Source organism: Schistocerca nitens, chromosome 2 (genome assembly GCF_023898315.1).
Source record: "Schistocerca nitens isolate TAMUIC-IGC-003100 chromosome 2, iqSchNite1.1, whole genome shotgun sequence".
NCBI classification, from domain to species: Eukaryota; Metazoa; Arthropoda; class Insecta; order Orthoptera; family Acrididae; genus Schistocerca; species Schistocerca nitens.
The window spans coordinates 221,152,130-221,173,844 of record NC_064615.1 but is presented as its reverse complement, the minus strand read 5'-3'; the positions used below and the strand labels follow the sequence as shown (position 1 = coordinate 221,173,844).

Here is a 21,715-nt window from a genome sequence, read left to right as displayed (position 1 = left end):
AACCTATCCTCCTATATAAAAGATACCAACCGTTTCCTTGACCGAATCTCCACGGTTCCTTCCCCGTTACCACATGGTGCCCTGCTTGTCACTATTGATGACACCTCCCTGTACACTAACATTCCTAATGCCCATGGCCTTACTGCTATCGAACACTACCTTTCCAGACGCCCTTTGGATTCCAAACCAATAACCTCCTTCCTAGTCTCCATGACCAACTATATCCTCATCCACAATTACTTCTCCTTTGAAAGCATTACCTACAAACAAATCCACGGTATGGCTATGGGCACCTGCATGACACCATCCTATGCTAACCTATTCATGGGCCATCTACAGAAATCCTTCCTAAAAACCCAGAATCCTAAACCCCTCACCTGGTTCAGATACATTGATGACATCTTTGCTATCTGGATTGAAGACGAGGGCACCTTATTCACATTCCTCCAGAATCTCAACAATTTCTCCCCCATTTGCTTCACCTGGTCCTACTCAACCGAACAAGCCACCTTCCTAGGTGTTGACTTCGACCTCAGGGATGGCTACATCAGTACCTCTGTCCATATCAAACCTACTAACCACCAGCAATACCTCCACTTCGACAGCTGCCACCCATTCCATATCAAGATGTCCCTTCCGTACAGCCTAGCCACCCATGGTTGTTGCATCTGCAGTGACAAGCAGTCCCTCTCAAAATATACCGAGAGTCTCACTGAAGCCTTCACTGACCGTAATTATCCTCCCATCCTTGTACAAAAACAAATCTCCCGTGCCTTATCTTTCCAGTCTCCCACCACCTCCCAAAGTTACACAGTCTGGCCACAGAGGAGCATTCCCCTCATAACTCAGTATCATCCGGGACTGGAGAAACTGAATTACATTCTCCGCCAGGGTTTTGATTACCTCTCACCGTGCCCTAAAATGAGAAATGTCCTGCCCACTATCCTTCCCACCTCTCCTACCATCTACATCTACATCTACATCTATACTCCGCGAGCCACCTTACGGTGTGTGGCGGAGGGTACTTATTGTACCACTATCTGATCCCCCCTTCCCTGTTCCATTCACGAATTGTGCGTGGGAAGAACGACTGCTTGTAAGTCTCCGTATTTGCTCTAATTTCTCGGATCTTTTCGTTGTGATCATTACGCGAGATATATGTGGGCGGTAGTAATATGTTGCCCATCTCTTCCCGGAATGTGCTCTCTCGTAATTTCGATAATAAACCTCTCCGTATTGCGTAACGCCTTTCTTGAAGTGTCTGCCACTGGAGCTTGTTCAGCATCTCCGTAACGCTCTCGCGCTGACTAAATGTCCCCATGACGAATCGCGCTGCTTTTCGCTGGATCATGTCTATCTCTTCTATTAATCCAACCTGGTAAGGGTCCCATACTGATGAGCAATACTCAAGAATCGGACGAACAAGCGTTTTGTACGCTACTTCTTTCGTCGATGAGTCACATTTTCTTAGAATTCTTCCTATGAATCTCAACCTGGCGCCTGCATTTCCCACTATTTGTTTTATGTGATCATTCCACTTCAGATCGCTCCGGATAGTAACTCCTAAGTATTTTACGGTCGTTACCGCTTCCAATGATTTACCACCTATGGCATAATCGTACTGGAATGGATTTCTGCCCCTATGTATGCGCATTATATTACATTTATCTACGTTTAGGGAAAGCTGCCAGGTGTCGCACCATTCATTAATCCTCTGCAGGTCTTCCTGGAGTACGTACGAGTCTTCTGATGTTGCTACTTTCTTGTAGACAACCGTGTCATCTGCAAATAGCCTCACGGAGCTACCGATGTTGTCAACTAAGTCATTTATGTATATTGTAAACAATAAAGGTCCTATCACGCTTCCTTGCGGTACTCCCGAAATTACCTCTACATCTGCAGATTTTGAACCGTTAAGAATGACATGTTGTGTTCTTTCTTCTAGGAAATCCTGAATCCAATCACAAACCTGGTCCGATATTCCGTAAGCACGTATTTTTTTCACTAAACGTAAGTGCGGAACCGTATCAAATGCCTTCCTGAAGTCCAGGAATACGGCATCAATCTGCTCGCCAGTGTCTACGGCACTGTGAATTTCTTGGGCAAATAGGGCGAGCTGGGTTTCACATGATCTCTGTTTGCGGAATCCATGTTGGTTATGATGAAGGAGATTTGTATTATCTAAGAACGTCATAATACGAGAACACAAAACATGTTCCATTATTCTACAACAGATTGACGTAAGTGAAATAGGCCTATAATTATTCGCATCTGATTTATGACCCTTCTTGAAAATGGGAACGACCTGTGCTTTCTTCCAGTCGCTAGGTACTTTACGTTCTTCCAGAGATCTACGATAAATTGCTGATAGAAAGGGGGCAAGTTCTTTAGCATAATCACTGTAGAATCTTAAGGGTATCTCGTCTGGTCCGGATGCTTTTCCGCTACTAAGTGATAGCAGTTGTTTTTCAATTCCGATATCGTTTATTTCAATATTTTCCATTTTGGCGTCCGTGCGACGGCTGAAGTCAGGGACCGTGTTACGATTTTCCGCAGTGAAACAGTTTCGGAACACTGAATTCAGTATTTCTGCCTTTCTTCGGTCGTCCTCTGTTTCGGTGCCATCGTGGTCAACGAGTGACTGAATAGGGGATTTAGATCCGCTTACCGATTTTACATATGACCAAAACTTTTTAGGGTTCTTGTTTAGATTGTTTGCCAATGTTTTATGTTCGAATTCGTTGAATGCTTCTCTCATTGCTCTCTTTACGCTCTTTTTCGCTTCGTTCAGCTTTTCCTTATCAGCTATGATTCGACTACTCTTAAACCTATGGTGAAGCTTTCTTTGTTTCCGTAGTACCTTTCGTACATGATTGTTATACCACGGTGGATCTTTCCCCTCGCTTTGGACCTTAGTCGAACCTACACAATATACTCGTCCTTCCTTACACAACCCCTGCTCCCAATCCCTTACCTCATGGCTCATACCCCTGTAATAGGCCTAGATGCAAGACATGTCCCATACATCCTCCTACCACCACCTACTCCAGTCCGGTCACTAACATCACCTATCCCATCAAAGCCAGGGCTAACTGTGAAAGCAGTCATGTGATTTACAAGCTAAGCTGCAACCACTGTGCTGCATTCTATGTAGGCATGACAACCAACAAGCTGTCTGTCTGCATGAACGGCCACTGACAAACTGTGGCCAAAAAACAAGTGGACCACCCTGTTGCTGAACACGCTGCCAAACATGATATCCCTCATCTCAATGACTTCTTCACAGCCTGTTCCATATGGATCCTCCCCACCTACACCAGCTTTTCTGAACAGCGCACGTGGGAACTTTCCCTGCAGTGCATCCTATGTTCCTGTAACCCTCCTGGCCTCAACCTTCGTTAGTCACTGTCCTCACCCATCCAGACTCCTCTCTGTTCCCATTCCAGCAGTGCACAGCTGTCATTTCACTGCCACACCCAGTCTTTTAATTTCTTTTTCTTTCTCTCCTTTCCGCTACTTACCCCATCCCCCTTCCGCACCTTCTCTCCTGCCCTCCGTCTAAACTGCAACACTTTACCCCCACCCAGTCACCACTTCCATCATGCACTAGTGCTGCTGCTCGCAGTGTGGTTTCACTTCTCTGAGACAGCAGACGTGTGTGCAAGTTGTGTTTGTGTGAGTGTGTGTGTGTGTGTCTACTGCTAACAAAGGACTTAATGGCCGAAAGGTATAATTGTGTGAATCTTTTTGTTGTGCCTATCGTGACTTAGCATCTACACTATATGGTGAGTAGCAACTTTCCTTCTCTGGTTTTGTTAAGTGATATATTGTACGATCTTAGGTACCAAGAATGGAAGTTAATGTATCACTGTCCAACACACTCAGCATGTCCCACATACAGTGTACATACTTTACTCAATATATGCTTTGTCCTTTTCAATTATGTTGTCAGCACCCATAATGGTTTTGCCTATTTCCTCTTTTCCATTTTTTACACTGTCTAGTTCAAATGGTTGCAATGACTCTGAGCACTATGGGACTTAACATCTGAGGTCATCAGTCCCCTAAATCTTAGAACTACTTAAACCTAACTAACCTAAGGACATCACACACATCCATGCCCAAGGCAAGATTCGAACCTGTGACCATAGCGGTCATGCGATTCCAGACTGTAGCGCCTAGAACCACTCAGCCACAACGGCTGGCCACTATCTAGTATTAAGAGACATTTTCCATTCTGATCTTCAGTCATAGTGCTTATTATACTACCTTTCTAACATCTTTTCTCCTTCATAACAGGTGGGAGGGAGGACTTAAGGTAAAATGATCACTCTCTAATCATCTGATTGTCAATGGAACCTGAAACCCTATACATACTTAGTTTCTTTCCTAAATGTAAAAAGAGTGTGATCACTGATCCTCACTAACTTGCTATAGTACATTTGTAGTTGAGTAAGTCAATAGCTGCTAAGTGTACTGTGTTTATACAGGGTGGAGTGGAGCAATTTGCTTATATATATTTGAATTTGGCACCCTGGAGTGACAGATGTTCCGAGGAGGGTGGGGATAGTCTTATTCGTAAAGTTGCAGCTCTGCTTGGTTTAGTTAGCATCATGGAGTGGATGAAGGTGGAGCATGTGTTCATTCTCAAGGCATACTTTTCGAATTGTCACTCTGTAATGGGACACCCTCTTCTAGCATTGTCTTTTGTTGTAGTAGTAGTAGTAGTAGTAGTAGTAGCCGATACCAGGATTAATCTCGAATCTCGTACAGTTGAGCATTATCTCAGCTGTTTCACTAAAAGAATTTCATATGATTTTGTATACAATGTATTATATTTCAGACTAAAATATATAAAAAGAAATTAATTTGTTACAATCAATATGTACTAATGATTAAAATTACTCTTCTTTTAGAAATATTTGAAATTATGCAATTTTTGGCATGCTTAAAATTCATATTATTAATTGCACAATCTAACACAAATTATTAAATTTATTTCTGGATTCATTTATAATATTATGTTATAACTTGGTGATGATTCTTTTTTTGTCAAGAAAGTATGTAAACTCCTTTGATTTGTAAACTCTTTGGAATATTGTGGGTGCTGAAGAATGTAAGTTGTAGTGGGCATGCTTCTGATGGAGAGAGACATTTTTATATGATCAACACTAACAATGTAATTTGGAATGTTGTTGTTGTGGTCTTCAGTCCAGAGACTGGTTTGATGCAGCTCTCCATGCTACTCTATCCTGTGCAAGCTTCTTCATCTCCAAGTACTTACTGCAACCTACATCCTTCTGAATCTGTTTAGTGTATTCATCTCTTGGTCTCCCTCTACGATTTTTGCTCTCCACGCTGCCCTCCAATACTAGATTGGTGTTCCCATGATGCCTCATAATGTGTTCTACCAACTGATTCCTTCTTCTAGTCAAGTTGTGCCACACATTCCTCTTCTCCCCAATTCTGTTCAGTACCTCCTCATTAGCTGTGTGATCTACCCATCTAATCTTCAGCATTCTTCTGTAGCACCACATTTTCTTCGTGTCTAAACTATTTATCGTCCATGTTTCACTTCCATACATGGCTACACTCCATACAAATACCTTCAGAAAAGACTTCCTGACACTTTAAATCTATACTTGATGTTAACAAACTTCTCTTCTTCAGAAGCGCTTTCCTTGCCATAGTCAGTCTACATTTTATATCCTCTCTACTTCGACCATCATCAGTTATTTTGCTCCCCAAATAGCAAAACTACTTTAAGTGTCTCATTTCCTAATCTAATTCCCTCAGCATTGCCTGATTTAATTTGACTACATTCCGTTATCCTGATGTTGCTTTTGTTGATGTTCATCTTATATCCTCCGTTCAAGACACTGTCCATTCTGTTTAACTGCTCGTCCAGGTCCTTTGCTGTCTCTGACAGAATTACAGTGTCATCGGCAAACCTCAAAGTTTTTATTTCTTCTCCGTGGATTTTCATTCCTACTCCAAATTTTTCTTTTGTTTCCTTTACTTCTTGGTCAATACAGAGATTGAATAACATCGGGGAAAGGCTACGACCCTGTCTCACTCCCTTCCCAACCAATGCTTCCCTTTCATGCCCTTTGACTGGTTTCTGTACAGATTGTAAATAGCCTTTTGGTCCCTGTTTTAACCCTACCACCTTCAGCATTTGAAAGAGGGTATTCCAGTCAACATTGTCAAAAGCTCTCTATAAGTCTAGCAACACTGGAAATGTAGGTTTGCCTTTCCTTAATCTCTCTTCTAAGATAAGTCGTAGGGTCAGTATTGCCTCACATGTTCCAACATTTCTATGGAATCCAAACTGATCTTCCCTGAGGTCAGAATATGGAATGTTAAATGGAAATTGTAAGTATGGTGTGATATTTAATAAGGTGACAAAGAATGAAATTCAAGAAATATACGGGCAAATCTTCATCAGTTATTTAGTCATCAGGAACCCACAATGTTAAATCAAAATTTCAACCGCAAGAATGTACCCCTAGACGTAAAAAGTGGAGCCAACAACAAGAAGAGAAAATGAAGATAAGTAATAAGTTAGTATTTTGTATATCTTACACCCCTCAAAGCTTTTGAATCTAATGAATACACTAAGAAAAATTTAATAGCAATGTGTGGGAGGGTAAGATTACAAGTGTGGGTGTCAGCCGGGATCTGTTGACCGATAACGAAGTATTGTCTGTTGCATAAGAAGAAAAGAAAAAGATTTGTATCATTTGCAGTTTATATATTAATGAAGTCCCAGTCAAGTGACAAAAGAAGACCTGAGAGCTGCCCAACAAAGTCAGATCAACAGTGATGAGACAATATCAACAATGACCGACCGGCTGAATTGAAAGAGTGCTTTACAGTGACGATGAAGGACATTAGAAAAGATAAGTACAATGTGAAATTAATTTTTCTTGGTGGACTTGTGTGATTGCTAGGAAAATGGATAGAGATGAGGGTAGTGGTGATGAAGGGAAAGCTGTACGACATAGTGTGTTTGAACCAAATGAAAGTGTAGTCAGCAAAGAAACAATGAAACTGGTATTTTGCTGTTGATTTTAGCAAAATTAGAGGAAATGAAGATGGATAGCAATAGCAAATTTAGTGCAGTCAATGATCAGTGAACTGAAAACAATACCAAACAGACCAACATAGTAATCAGGTTTTCAGATGGATTAAAAAGTGTGAATGAAAAAGTCTACGCATTAGAAGATGAATTTATTGTTTTGGAAAATGAGTTAGTTGCACAATCCTCACAACAGGAGAAGAATGTTAATGACATCAGAGTTGAACAGAAGGCAGTAGAGGAAAAAATGGAACAGAACTTTAGTATTTTAGATCAGAAAATTTTAAATGTTGAAAACAGTACGCTAACTAATTTAAATGTTTTAGATCAAAAAATTTCAGTAGTTCAGGAAAATTGCATTCACAACGATCTGTATTCAAATAATGGTATTGTGTGGTCCAACATTCCAATCAAAAGTTTTCCATCAGACAATTTACATCCAGTGGATTTTCTACACTACTGTAGAGATAGTTTTGTGTTGGGCCTGAGTGACAACCAAAAGATCAAATTTGTTAAAAGATGTTTTGAAGGCGAAGCTCTGACTTGGGTAAATCTAAATTTAAGTCAGTGGGAAACATACCAAAGTTTCAAAAAAGTTTTTTAAATAAATTTTGGTCAGAAGCTGAACAAGGGAGAATTAAAAGTGAATATTTGAACATTCCAAATTTTAGGAATAGAGACAGTACACTGAAACAGTTTTGTAAGAATCGACTAACACACTTTGACAATCCATTTGACAAAATGACTTTGATTGATGCACTAAAAAGGAGATTACGAGAAAGATTGCAGTGGGATTTAGTACACATACCTGATGGTTGCCTTGAATAATTTTTACAACATCTTGACAGGCTGGGCAGGGCAGTAAAAAAAAAGCATGTACCATAACAATCGAAATAACAGAGATCACAATGATAACAACTACAGAAACCGAGATAATGGTAATTCCTATCAGGGTCAAAATGGTAAGAGAGACAGAAACTTTGAACATCAGCAGAATAGGAACAATGGGGATAACTATGGGCAATATAACAGGGAAAACAGTTATAGAGGTAACTATTTGGGAAAAGGCAGTCCACCTCAATGAAGGTCCATAATTTTGGGGTGAGGAGACACAAGTAGTACAGGACCCCCCAATTTACACTTGCATTTAGACAATAATAACAGTATTAGTAATGTGGCACAGGTATCTGAAGTTGAACAGAAGGAACATCAGATTTCTCTTTTATGTTTTGATCGCAGGTTTTGGAATACTGTGTTTAATTATAGTGATGTAGATACGAATCACAAATCAGAATGTGAGAATAATGAGACTTTTGATGTAGTGTGTACTAATGATTCATTTCTTTGTGAGAAAATAGTGTTATTGATATATGTAAAACAGGTGATGACTGTATTGGATCTGAATTAGGTGCTATTTTTTATGTAGATGTGAATGAGAGCTGTGAATTGATTGAGCTTAGTAAGTCTGAGACTATAAGCTTATTGCAAATGAGTGTAAGTGAAGTGTGTGACTTTGAGGGAAATGAGACTTGTGTTGATAATGATGTTGCTGATGAAGTAATTTTGGAACAGTATGTTATTGTTGTTGTTGTTGATGATGATGATGATGATGATGAGTATCAAGTTTTTGTGGAGTTTAAGAATAATGAAGTTTCAGAGTTATTCGTGAATACAGATAAGGTAAGTGATGTATGTGATGATGTAGGTGAGAGTCATGGAATACCAGTCCAGTCAAAGCAGTTTTTCATTAATGTAATGGAGAGTAATGATCCAGACAGTAAATGTGAGTTATCTGTAAGCTTAGAGAAAAAGGTGAAAACCTTTTGAAATTTGTTTGGAACCAGGTTGATGAGAACATAGATAAATGTGTACTCTGGAATAAGTTATCTGTGGTTAGTTAAAATTTGTATCTGAATTGGTGGAATGAAGTGAAAGATGATCTGAGTAGTAAAAAGTAATTTTGACAGTAATATATTTTGTGTTCCTTCTGTAATAAGTGATGTTAGTTACGCTACAGAACCAGTTCAGTGTGTTCATTCTTTACCTAACAACAATTGTAATGAAGTAATGCTATGATACCAGTAAAGTTGATAAAACCCTGCAAAAACAGTGTGGATGTAGCATTTGATGAAACTGAAAGTGGTCTTTTACATGTAGTGTCTAATAACAGAGATGATGAATTAGATTTTGGATGTTCTTACATTATGATTAAGATTGATCAGTGGGAAGGGAGCTGTTTGATTGATACAGGTAGTCCAATTTGTGGTACATCTGAACAATTTAGAGAAAAAATCCAGTATAGTAAGAATTTTGTGGAATTCCCATTGTAAAGATAAGAGGAGCTACAGGTAAGTAAAGCAAATTGATAAAATCTCAGGTACTTTTAATGTTTAGTATAGAAGGCAAAACCTTTGAAAATGGATGTTTAGTGATCCCCAGTCTGCAAGAAAATATAATTTTCGATATGGATTGGATAGAGAAAACTGAGGCTTGTTTTGAATGGAATGCTGAAGAATTGTTTATTTTGGTACCTAAAAATAATACTTATGTGAAAACTAATTTCTGTAACTTAAACTGTGAGAAAAGTTGTAACTATTTGCAAACAATTGTGAACCAAGGTGAGTGCCAGGTGTTTGATGATAAAGATTTTGATGAGACTGAGGATCAGGATTTTGAAAGTGTTGTAGATTCTAAAGTGAGGGATGCTATGATTCTTAATGACATACAAAAGGGAAAACTTAGGAATTTGCTATCGAATTTAGAAATGTGTTTAGTGAAAAAACAGGGAAGGTGAAAGGCTATCAGTGCATACTTTACCTTAGAGATCATCATCATTTCTTTTTCAAGTTGTATAATATACCATTTTCAAAAAGGAAAGATGTAGATAAAGAAATTCAGAAAGTGGAAACACGGGGTGTAATTGGGAGAAGTAGGAATGCTTACAATAATCCTTTAGTTGTGGTAAGTAAGAGAAATGGTGGAGTGAGAGTTGTTTTGGACTCTAGACATCTTAATAAGTTTCTTATCAGATAGAATGACCATCCCGAGAACATGGACGAGCTGTTACACAAATTTGATCAGGTAAAATATGTGGGTATTTCGAACTTGACCTCTGGATTTCACCAGATTCCACTTTAAATTAATTCTAGAAAGTATACAGCATTTTTGTATGGAGGTTAGTGTTTTCAGTATTGTGTGGTACTATTTGGGCTAGTATTCAATGAACTGTGGGTGAAGCACGATCAACAGGGACTTACATACACTGAGCGAAAATAATAGTGCATTGAGAATGGCTAACTTCTAGCTGAAATCTAGATCTGTATAATAAAATTTAAAAAGGATGACTGATTGCTGCAATCTATAATTTACAAGTCAATATAACAGTCACTGAGTGCAATCGCTTTCCGAGTGGAAGGTAACCTGATGACTTTTGAATGTGTTTTCTGAAAACTACCTTGAACAACTGGTTAGACAACGCACATTCAATGGAAATATTTTAGATCTTGCAGCTGCAAACAGGCCTGATCTTGTTGACAGTGTCAGTGTAGAGCTAGGGATTCATGATCATGATGTCATCACAGCAATGATGTTTACTACAGCTAATAAATCTATCAAGAAGGCTAAGAGAATATTTATGCTAGAAAAAGCAGATAAGCAGTTGCTGGAATCCCACTTAGACAGTGAATGGACATTATTTGGCTCCAGTATGATGGACATAGAGGAATTATGGGCAAAGTTTAAACTGATTGTAAATCAATCGCTGGAGACATATGTGCCGAGTAAGTGGATTAGGGGTGGAAAGGACCTTCTATGGTTCAATAATCAAAACTGGGAAATGCTGAGGAAACAGAGGTTGTTGCACAATCAGTTCAAAAAAGCATGCATAGATATTGATGGGCAAAAATTAACAGAATTTCAGGTGTCTGTAAGAACACCAATGCACCAAGCATACAACATCCAGTGTCATATCTCAGCAAATGATCTTGCCGACAACCTGAGAAAATTCTGGTCATATGCAAAATCACTAACCTGGTTGGAAGCTTCTATCCTGTCACTTGTTGATCAATCTGGGTTGGCAATAGAAGACAGCAAAAGGCAAGCTAAAGCTTTAAATTTCATGTTTAAGAAACCATTCATACAGGAGGATTGTACAAATTGCGAAGGTCCATGCTGATGAAATGCAGCTTCTTGCAGTAAGGTCCTGGTGCTGGTCAGATGACAACCTTGCAAAATTTCAAAAAGACTAATGTTTCCACGCTACTGATAGAAAGTCCATGTACTGTACAACTTTCTTTACTGTGCATGTATCAGTGTGTGAACATCAAATTACTCCATTAACAAAAACGAGATGTTCTCAAGTCAGATACAACATTGCTTGTGAACTAACTGAAACATTTTACAATCTTCCATTTATTCTTTGATTGTTGAGAAGCCCCTTGGCAAAGAACTTCTCCAGGAGGGTTGCATGGCACATTGCACAGCATTGCTGACTCCGAGGAAGCACTGTATATTAAGCAAGATGTCATAAGGCAACCTCACATCACTGCATGATGCTCCAAGTGTACCTTAAACATACAAATTCCCACCAAACAAAAATAGCATCATGCTAAGATATCAACTATCAAACGCCAATTATATGTTGGCCAAATCTTGTTCCAAAGACCTGCGCTTACTGAATCATACAAGATTGATGAGGGTACAAAGGTTATCCAAGCGTTCATTATTATTTTTTTTTTTTTTTAATTATTAACAAAACTAATTCATTACATAAACAAAGATCCATAACTCAATGTCTCTTATTTGTCTCTTCTGTATACATGTAATCCTTTTCAACTAACCACATGCGTTAAATGTGGCATTTACACCACAAATAATAGTTCTTTTTGCACTATATGTTTAGACTTATATGTGGTAATTATGGAGTATCAATCAAATAGTGATTTGATTAATGGACCTCAAAGAAGTTCAGTAGTACATTGGATTTCAATTCTTAAATATTATTACTTGACACTTTTTGAGATTCTAACTTATTGTCTGTAAATTAGTGTCTTAATTAGATTCAGCTTATTTAGGGACCATTACCATCACATCAATTCACTACAGTGTACAACATTTCCAGTGGGTCAACTTTCACTGTTTCCAAGTGGCTAATCCTTTCTTATCCTCTCTGACAGTAGCTAAATATTTACATGTGTGTTCCCATATGAGAAAGAATCTTGTTCTTTATACTTTTATTCCAGTTGTCAATACTAGAGAATAGTTTCTTCCCTTTGTAGGAGGAGGACCTTGTTTTCACCACCAGTTATATCCTAAGAACTAACTTAACTAAATTAATCAAGACTTTACTGACGCCTCCACTAACTCTGACAGTAGCATGATTTGACTGGAAATCTTTCGATCCAACTGGCGCCTGTGGAAGGTTCATAAATTATTGTTGCTCACCAATCGAAGTCGGCAGTCAAGACTAACCAGTCTACTTATAACTACTACCCCCCTAGAAAACTATATAAATCCACACCCAAAAATTATTTCACTATAAAAGGTAGAAACTTCTTACCCCTTAAAAAGGATTATTATTACTAAATAATTAATGGTGATAGATTATTAACCTCCATGTTATTATTACTGTTTTGTTTCAAACTCTGATGAAATTTTGAAAGGTGACTGGTAGTTAGTGGGCAACATGTCATTTACCATGGATATCCTTTATTACCACAAATTCTTACAGAGATCACCTTCTGTGTCAATCTCCCTTCCTTCCCACTGTTTATTCCTCAGCTTAGGCACCAGGGTCCCCAGACTCCAAAACCCATTATATATTATCACCACACCAAATCACCAACATTTACATTAAAGCTAAAGGAAAGTTAACTGAATTTTCATTTCATTTTGTATGTCTTTATTTGTTTATGTGTGTGTGTGTGTGTGTGTGTGTGTGTGTGTGTGTGTGTGTGTGTGTGTGTGTGTGTTTCTCAGTGGGACTGTCTGCCAATATTCCAGTCCACAAGGCAGTGGACCGATGTGGTTCACTATGAGTACTAACATTATCTATAAGTACTCAGTTGTAATTTGTTATGAAAGGTCATAAGTCTTGAGTATTATATACACCTTTCACTTTTTTTCTGACTCAGGCATTATTGTTGCTTTGGAATGTGTATCTTGTAATTACAAAAGCTCCTTCATACAATGGATAAAATTTACTTATCAACTTCTCACTCTTAGAAATACAATTATGGTTTCTCACTAAAACCAGTTCCCCTAACTTGTAGGATATTAGGCATCCTCATTTTCCACCATTTTTTTCCTCTTTTCTCCTTCTGTAATTAATGATTCCCTAATATTATTCCTCATCACACTCTGAGACTTCGGACCATTCTTTATATTTCAACATACTCTAGATTCTCCCTCTATATGTCACTCCCACTACTCCTACCAGAGATATCTTAGTGACTGTATGAGGCATTTTGTTCAATATTTTTTCAAATTCCCCACCAAATCTACCCACTTAGAATGTTGGGTTGCACAATATGTGTGACATAATCTATTTCGTTTGGGAAATGCTGAGGAAACAGAGATTATTGCACACTCAGTTCAAAAAAGAATTCACAGATGTTGATGGGCAAAAATTAGAATTTCATGTGTCCATATGTTGTTGTATGCAAAGCATACAACAACATTCACCATCACACTTTAGCAAATTCTGGTCATACATAAAATCACTAAGCAGGTCATTGACTTCTATACAGTCACTCATGGACGAGTCTCAGGTGGCACTCGACAGCGAAAGGAAAGGTAAAGTTTTAAATTTCAGGTTTAAGAAAACATTCGTGCAGGAGGAGTATCACGATAAAATAAGAGAAATCAGGGTTCACACAGAAAAATTATAAGTGCTCGTTTTTCCCGCGTGCCATTCGTGAGTGGAACAGTAGAGAGACAGCTTGAATGTGGTTCATTGAACCCTCTGCCAGGCATTTAATTGTGAATAGCAGAGTAATCACATAGATGTAGATGTAGATTTGACTATTGTACAGACTTCCACATGTAGGACACAGGGACAGGCATCTGTGTCATAGAGAAGAAACTGAAAGAGTTGAAAACAAATAAGTGATGAGGTCCAAATGTGATCCTAATTTGGTTTCCCAGAGAGTACTTTGTGGATTTAACCTCTTACTTAGCTTGCATTTATCACAAATCTCTCGCCCAGTGAAAAGTCCCAAGCAAGAGTGAAAACACAGGTGACTCCTGTACACAAGAGAGGTAAACAGACCTGCATAAGTACAGACCAGTTACCTTACCATCAGTTTGCCGTACAATTCTTGAACACATTCTAAGTTTGGATATAATAAATTTCCTTGAGACAGAAAAGCTTCTGTTCACAAACAGCCAACTACACAGAACATTGAGGTATCAGCATCCATTGGTGACACAAGGATGTTAGCAAGTTGCACATCTCATTTTGTATCTACTTTTATAGTTTACTTCTGCACTTAGTCTTGATAGCATGGCTAGGATGTGTGCATACTTTGTGTGGACGCAGGAGGAGCTGGCTGCAGTTCATGAGCAGCTGAATGCACTTCTGGCTGCTGTCAGCCACCTTCAGGCTGCAGCCAAGGGGTGTAGCAGTGATGGAGAATGTGGCATGTCTCATGGGAGATCCCAGGTGTCTCTGGACTATGGATAAAACATGCTCGAGATGGAGAGCCAATGTGGAGGCTGGCCATCCGCCCTCACCTAGTCATCCTGTTAGTGAACTGGTGGCGATGACTTCAGCAGGGTCTGAGCAGGTACATGGGGGCAGGGGTTTGGTAGTTATTGGGAGTTCCAACATTAGGTGTATTATGGAGCCTCTTAGGAAGATATCATTCAGGGATGGAAAGGAAACCAATAAGCACTTGGTACATCTGCTGAGGGCCCTAATCTGAGATGTGGAGGTGGCCTTGCCTGCAGCTATCGAGCATGCAGGATGCAATTGTCTGCAAGTTGTTGTTCATATAGGCACCACTAATGCAAGTTTCATGGGTTCAGAGACCCCCCTCAGGCTGCTGACCTCATGCACAGTGTGCAAGCAGAGCTTGCAATTTGTGTAATTGTTCCCAGAGTTGACCGGGATCCTTTGATTTGGAGCTAAATGTAGGGTCTCAGCCAAAGGCTATGTCGACTTTGTGACAGTCTTGGCTGCAGATTTCTGAACCTGCATTTTTGGCTGGGGATTTGTAGGACTCTCCGTGATAGGTCAGGGATGCACAACACAAAGGAAGCAGATACTCAGATAGCAGTGTACTTGGGGAGCACACAAAGGAGTTTTTTAGGCTAGTTGGTAGTTTGAGGTACTCTGATGAACACTCGTCAGTCGATATTCAGATTGGGAAGTCAAATTGTATTCAGGGTAAAGACACTTCAACTCTCAAAATTTTATCAATAAATTGTTGAAGTTACTCGTAACAAAGCTCCCGAATTTACTGTCCTCCAGGGAAGTTCTCCCACTCATATTATCCTAGGGCCTGAGAGCTGGCTCGAACTCAAAGTAGAAAGCTCCGAGATTAGCGAGTCATGAAACATTTATCACAGAGACAGATTAGAATGCTGTAGAAGGGGGACTGTTCATTGCAGTTATAAAAATTTTCTCTTTTGAAGTTGAAGCTGGGTGTGACAGTAAAGTTATCTGGTTGGGTATGACAGGTCTAGATGAAATCAAGTTAATTGTTGGATGTTTTTACTGGCCACCCATTTCCACTGTGATAGTTCTAGAGTCATTCAAAGAAAGTCTATGGTCAGCAGTGCATAAATACCCAGATCATGCAATACTAGTTGGAGGCAACTTCAAACCTACTGAGTATAGACTAGGATATCTATGGATTCATTTCAGGGGGACACAGACAGACAGTCTTGCAAAGTACATTTGAATATGTTTTCCAAAAACTGTATTGAGCAGCTAGTTTGGCAGCCGACATGCTATGGAAATATCTTAGACCTGGTAGCTATGAACAGGCTGGATTTTTATCAGCAGCACCAGTATACAGACGGAGATTAATGATCATGATGCCATCGTAGGTACTATGGTTACAAAAGTTAATAAAACAGTCAAGAAGTTTAGGAGAATGTTTCTGCTGGAAAGAATGAGCAGATAAGCTGTTGTCAGCATCTCACTTAGAAAATGATTTATGTCACTTAGTTCAAGTAAGACAGGCATAGAGGAATTATACATAAAGTTTAAACAGATTGTAAATCGTGGTCTGGAGAACTATGTGACTAGTAAATGGACTGAGGACGGAACAGACCCATCATGGTTTAACAACAAAATTTGGAAAATACTGAGGAAATGAAGGCTGTTGCACTTTCCGTTCAAAAGATAATGCACAAAAGATAGCAGACAGGGTTTAGTAAAGATTTGTGCGTCTTTGAATCTATGCACGAAGCATACAACTACCATTGTCATACCTTAGCAAAAGATCTGGCCGTGAACTGAGAAAATTCTGTTCCTACGTAAAATTGGTAAGTGTGTCCAAGGATTCCACCCAGTCACTCATTGACTAGTTAGTGTGGCAGTTGAAGATGGCAAGATGGAAGCCAAAGTTTTAAATTTTGCATTCTAATTACTATTATGAACATGATAGTAATAAGCATCCCTGGTGTAGAGAAACAACTGAAAGAATTGTAAACAAATAAGTCACCTGGTACTGATTCATTACCAATGCCATTTTACAAAGAGGGCTCTATGGTATTGGCCCTTTGCTTAACTTGAGTTTATCATGAATCTCTCACCCAGTGCAAAGCCCCAAGCAACTGAAAAAAGTGCAACTTACTCATGTATACAAGAAAGGTAAAAGAACGTACCCACAAAATTGCAGACCAATATCCCTAACATCGGTCTGCTGCAGAATCCTTGAATATAGTCTCAGTTCAAATATAATAAATCTCCTTGATCTCAAGACTGTTATGTTCATAAACCAGCATGATTTTTGCAAGCATCGCTTGTGCAAAACTCAGCTTACCATTTTCTCACATGATATACTTTGAACTGTGGATGATGGGCAAGAGGTAAATTCCATATTTCTAGATTTCAGAAAAGCATTTGACGTGGAGCCCCACTGCAGACTATTAATGAAGGTATGAATATACAGAATAGGTTCCCAGATATATGAGTGGGTTGAAGACTTCTGAAGTAATAGAACCTAGTAACTTGTCCTCTAAGGTGGGTTTTCATGAGAGACAAGGGTATTGCTGATGTATATTTTCTATATGCATAAATGATATTACAGACAGGGTAAGCACCAGTCTGCAGTTGTTTGCTGATGGTGCTGCTGTGGTTTATGGGAAGGTGTTGTCATTCAGTGTCTATTGGAGGATACAAGATTACTTAGACAAAATTTCTGGTTGGTGTGATGTTTAGCAGCTAGCTCTAAATACAGAAAAAATGTAAATGAATTTGGATGAATAGGAAAAACAAACCCATAACGCTTGGATACAGTGTTAGTAGTGTCCCATCTTGACATGGTCATGTCGGTTAAATATCTGAATGTAAATGTTGCAAAGAGAGTGAAACGGAATTAGCATGCAAGTATTGTGGTAGGAAGGCGAATGGTTGGCTTAATTTTATTGGGAGAATTTTCGGAACGTGTGATTCATCTGTAAAGGAGACAACATATAGGACGTTAATGTGACCTATTCTTGAATACTGCTCGAGTGTTTGAAATTCACACCAGGCCATATTAATGGAAGACACTGGAGCAATTCAGAGGTGGGGTGCTAGGTTTGTTACTGGTAGGTTCGAATAATGCGATAGTGTTACGGAGATGCTTCAGGAACTCGAATGAGAATTCCTAGAGGGAAGGTGGTGATCATTTCAAGGAACACTGTTGACAAAATTTAGAGAACTGGCGTCTGAAGCTGACCAGGAGAATAATTCTATTGCCACCAGAATAAATCTCACGTAAGGCCCGTGAAGATAAGATTTGTGGAATTAGGGCTCATATGGAGGCATATAAACAGACATTTTTCTCTTGCTCTGTTTCTGATTGGAAGAAGAAAGGAAATGGCTAGTAGTGGTACCACGTACCCCCCCCCCCCCCCCCCCCAAATCACATATTGTATAGTGACTTGCGGAGTATACATGTAGATGTAGATGTAAATGAAATCAGCACAGATTTAGAAAGTACCACTGATGTGAAATTCAGCTTGCCTTTTTCTCACATGATACACTACAAACCATGGATGGACCACAACAGGCAGATTCCATATTCCTAGATTTTTGGAAGGCATCTGATGTGGTGCCCCACAGCAGACTGTTGAGAAAAGTCTAAGCATACAGATTAGTTCCCAGATATGTGATTGCTTTTTAAGTAATAGAACACAATACATTGTCCTCGACATTGAGTGTTTTATCAGAGACAAGGGTATTGCCAGGTGTGCCCCAGGAGGCTTTTTGCTGATGATGCTTGTTGTATGGGAAGGTGTTGTTGAGTTACTGTAGGAGCATACAAGATGACTTAAGACAAAATTTGTTGTTGGTTTGATGAATGGTAACTTCCTCTAAATGTAGGAAAATCTAATTTAATGTGGGTAAGTAGGAGAAACAATTATGTAACATTTGAATACAACATTAGTAGTGTGTTGCTTGACAAAGTCACATCAATTAGTCACGTGGGGTAGTCATGTGGTCTAAGGCGCCTTGCCAAGGTTCGTCTGGCTCCCTCATCGGAGGTTCGAGTCCTCCCTCGGGCATGGGTGTGTGTGTGTGTGTGTGTTGTCCTTAGTTTAGGTTAGGTTAAGTAGTGTGTAAGCCTAGGGACCAAAGACCTCAGCAGTTTGGTCCCATAGGAGCTTACCACCACAATCTCACATCGATTAAATATCTAGATGTCATCTTGCAAAGCAGTATGAAATGGAATGAGCTTATGAGTAGGTCGTAGGAAAGGATACTAGTACAACCCATTCTTTTTGAGTGTTTGGGATTCCCAGCACATCATTGTAAAGGAAGATAATGAAGCTTTTCAGAGGCAAACTGCTAGATTCGTTACTGGTAGGTTTGATCAGCCCTCAAATATTATGGAGGCCGGAGAACAATTCCACTGCCACCAACATACATTTCACAAAAGGGCCACAAAGATAAGCTGTGAGAAATTAGGTCTCATACTGAGGCTTTTAGATAGTCGTTTTTCCCTTGCTCTATTTGCGAATGCAACAGGGAAGGAAACGACTAGAAGTGGTACCTGCTACCCTCTGCCATGCACCAAATGGTGACTTGTGCAGTATGTATGTAGATGTACTTCCTCCCTCATCCTCGTGTAATGTAGTGTTTTATTTTCCACACCTACACATGCTACATGAACTTGTGATCCTTGAAGTGACTGATCTCTCTTCCTCCCTCTCTTCCCTTATCCCAACACATGCATACTTCCATACCTCATCTGTTCCTTTTCTCCAGCATTTCTGTATGTTTTTAATGTACTTGTGCATATTTGTGCGTAGTTTCACACATTTGTGCATGTTTTATGTGTTTGTGCTACTGTGCAATCCATGTTAATACATTGCATCTCTGAAATTGAATCTCTTGCTCTCCAGCACCTGGAGGAGCATCTTGGACACGACCTCTATAAGTTATTCAACCTGCTGATGTCTGGTCGGAGCTGCTGGTGGTAGCAGTCATTTGTGCATGTGTGTTTGCTTGTGTGAATGTGTGTGTGTTTTCTTTTGCTGAAGAAGGCTTTGACCAAAAGCTGCAATGTGTAACAGTCTTTTAATTGTGCCTATCTGCAGCTCAGTGGATCATCTTTTTGGTGAGTAGCAATCAGTCCTTTTCCTAATATTGTTGATATTCTAACCTGGAATTTCCATTGTTTGTTTTAACTTAACATTTAGTGAGAAACTTTTGCAGCATAATGTTATCTTTCTGTAGAAAGTTTGGTTGTAAGTGTCAGCTGAACAATTTCGGGCAGCTGCGGATGGAACACTAAAGTCATGCAGCTGATGAAGTTATCCACTACATCACTGAAGCTATTTTAGAAGCAAGTTCATGCTCATTGATAACAGTGCTAGATGATGAAGTTTCTCATAGCATAGCCTAAAAGTTGATCTTAAATGATTTTTGATTAATGCTAATTTACTAAACCCTCTCTCACTTGGAAGTCACTGGTAGGGTAATGAAAATCCTGAGTGCAAAACAAAGTTCATAAAGCACAGCTTGTAACCTCAACTTATAAATGAAATTAAATTAATTATGCAAAAAAGAAATGGAAGCCCTTTGTTTTCTGTTGTCTTTGTCATATTGAAAAAAGTAGTTACACTTAGTGACTTAAACATTTGTAGTTCTTTGATAAGATTATCACTCAGGTCATCAGAATAAGTTTTCATTAATTTCTCAATCGTATCACTTCCATCCAGTGTTGTATTTATTCTGATCAAAAGTTGCACAAATATCCTCATTTCTTCATACCAAGAACCCATCTGAGAAACAATCTTGTCTCTGACTATCTCAAAAACCTCTTTTTGAAACTGTTCTTCTTCGGTTTCATCTGGGAGTTTGTCACATTCTCTACTGCTGCCCACACCAGATTCATCAATGAAAGCTTTCCTTTTGCTTTCTTCCTTTTTTGAAAAAAAAAACTGTCTCATTCCCAATTTTAGTAGCCTCTTTTAACTCTGATTAAGAATTCAAACCATAGAGCTATTACATTCTTATGTATGGTAATTATAAGATCTTCAACACTTTTCATTTCAGTGTCAAGGGAAAAAATCTTTTGGCTTCAGAATCAGACTTCATACTTTATATGATCCATTCAAGTGAATCAATGTTTCAAACTTGGAGAAATAATTGATTAACCCTTTATTTCTGCTATTCCAACATGAGACAAACTGTATTGACTTTTTGTGTATTTTAGAGCTTCTATTCTGGTAATTTTTCTGCTATAAATTTCACTTCCTTAATTTTTGTTTCAGAAAGGCAATGAAGAGACTGACTGCCAGTGCATTTTAATAATCCTTTCCATCACCATGGGCTGGCACAAAAGAAATTGTACAGCTGGTGCCGACAGCTGAGGAATATGCTGATTACTTCATTACTTCTTGTGGCATGCAATCCTATGAAGTTCAGAGTATGAACTGCACATGGAGAAAAAGCTGCCATGGATAATGTCTCTAACTTTTTCTTGCGCACTTTTTATTTGCCCTGCCATATTTGATCCATTATCAAATCACTGACTACAACAGGGCTGTAAATCAATTTCATTTTTATTAAATACAGCTATGATAGCATTACTAATTGCATCACAAGTCTTTTTCTGCAAATCAAAATATTCCCAAAACCTCTTATAAATTTCCCATTTATTTTCCTTCTTGTTAAAAAAAATACCTTAAAATCAGAATATTCTGTTCCATCTAAGACACATCTGGAGTAACATCACAAATACGTGAAAAAAAAAAAAAACAGAGCTTTCTACCTTTCTTCTCAGATTGTCTTAAATATATTGTCCCCACACACAGGTAAAAGCTCATTCAGTGCTCTTTGAGATAAATAGTGAGCTATCTTTTCGTATTTTTCAAGACTTTTTAACATAAATTGTAGATTCTCTAAAAAGTGGTCATTTTCAGCCAAAAACTCAGTTAAGCCCAAGAAGTTACCATTATCTGGCTCTCCTA

General features: G+C 38.9%; 1 protein-coding gene across 4 annotated transcripts in view; it reads left to right on the top strand.

Annotated features, from left to right (window-relative positions):
* Positions 1-21,715, top strand: part of LOC126235937 (phosphatidylinositol N-acetylglucosaminyltransferase subunit Q) — a 108,441-nt gene that overhangs the window by 75,667 nt on the left and 11,059 nt on the right. The window contains exons 8-9 of one of the 4 annotated variants that reach the window (XM_049944902.1): positions 19,643-19,857; positions 21,017-21,315. The exons of 1 other annotated variant lie outside the window; for it this stretch is intronic. The gene's annotated coding sequence lies outside the window, so the exon portion shown is untranslated. Of the gene's footprint in view, positions 1-19,642; positions 19,858-21,016; positions 21,316-21,715 lie in introns of those variants that run through there. 2 more of the 4 variants (XM_049944903.1, XM_049944904.1) reach the window with 2 other exon arrangements.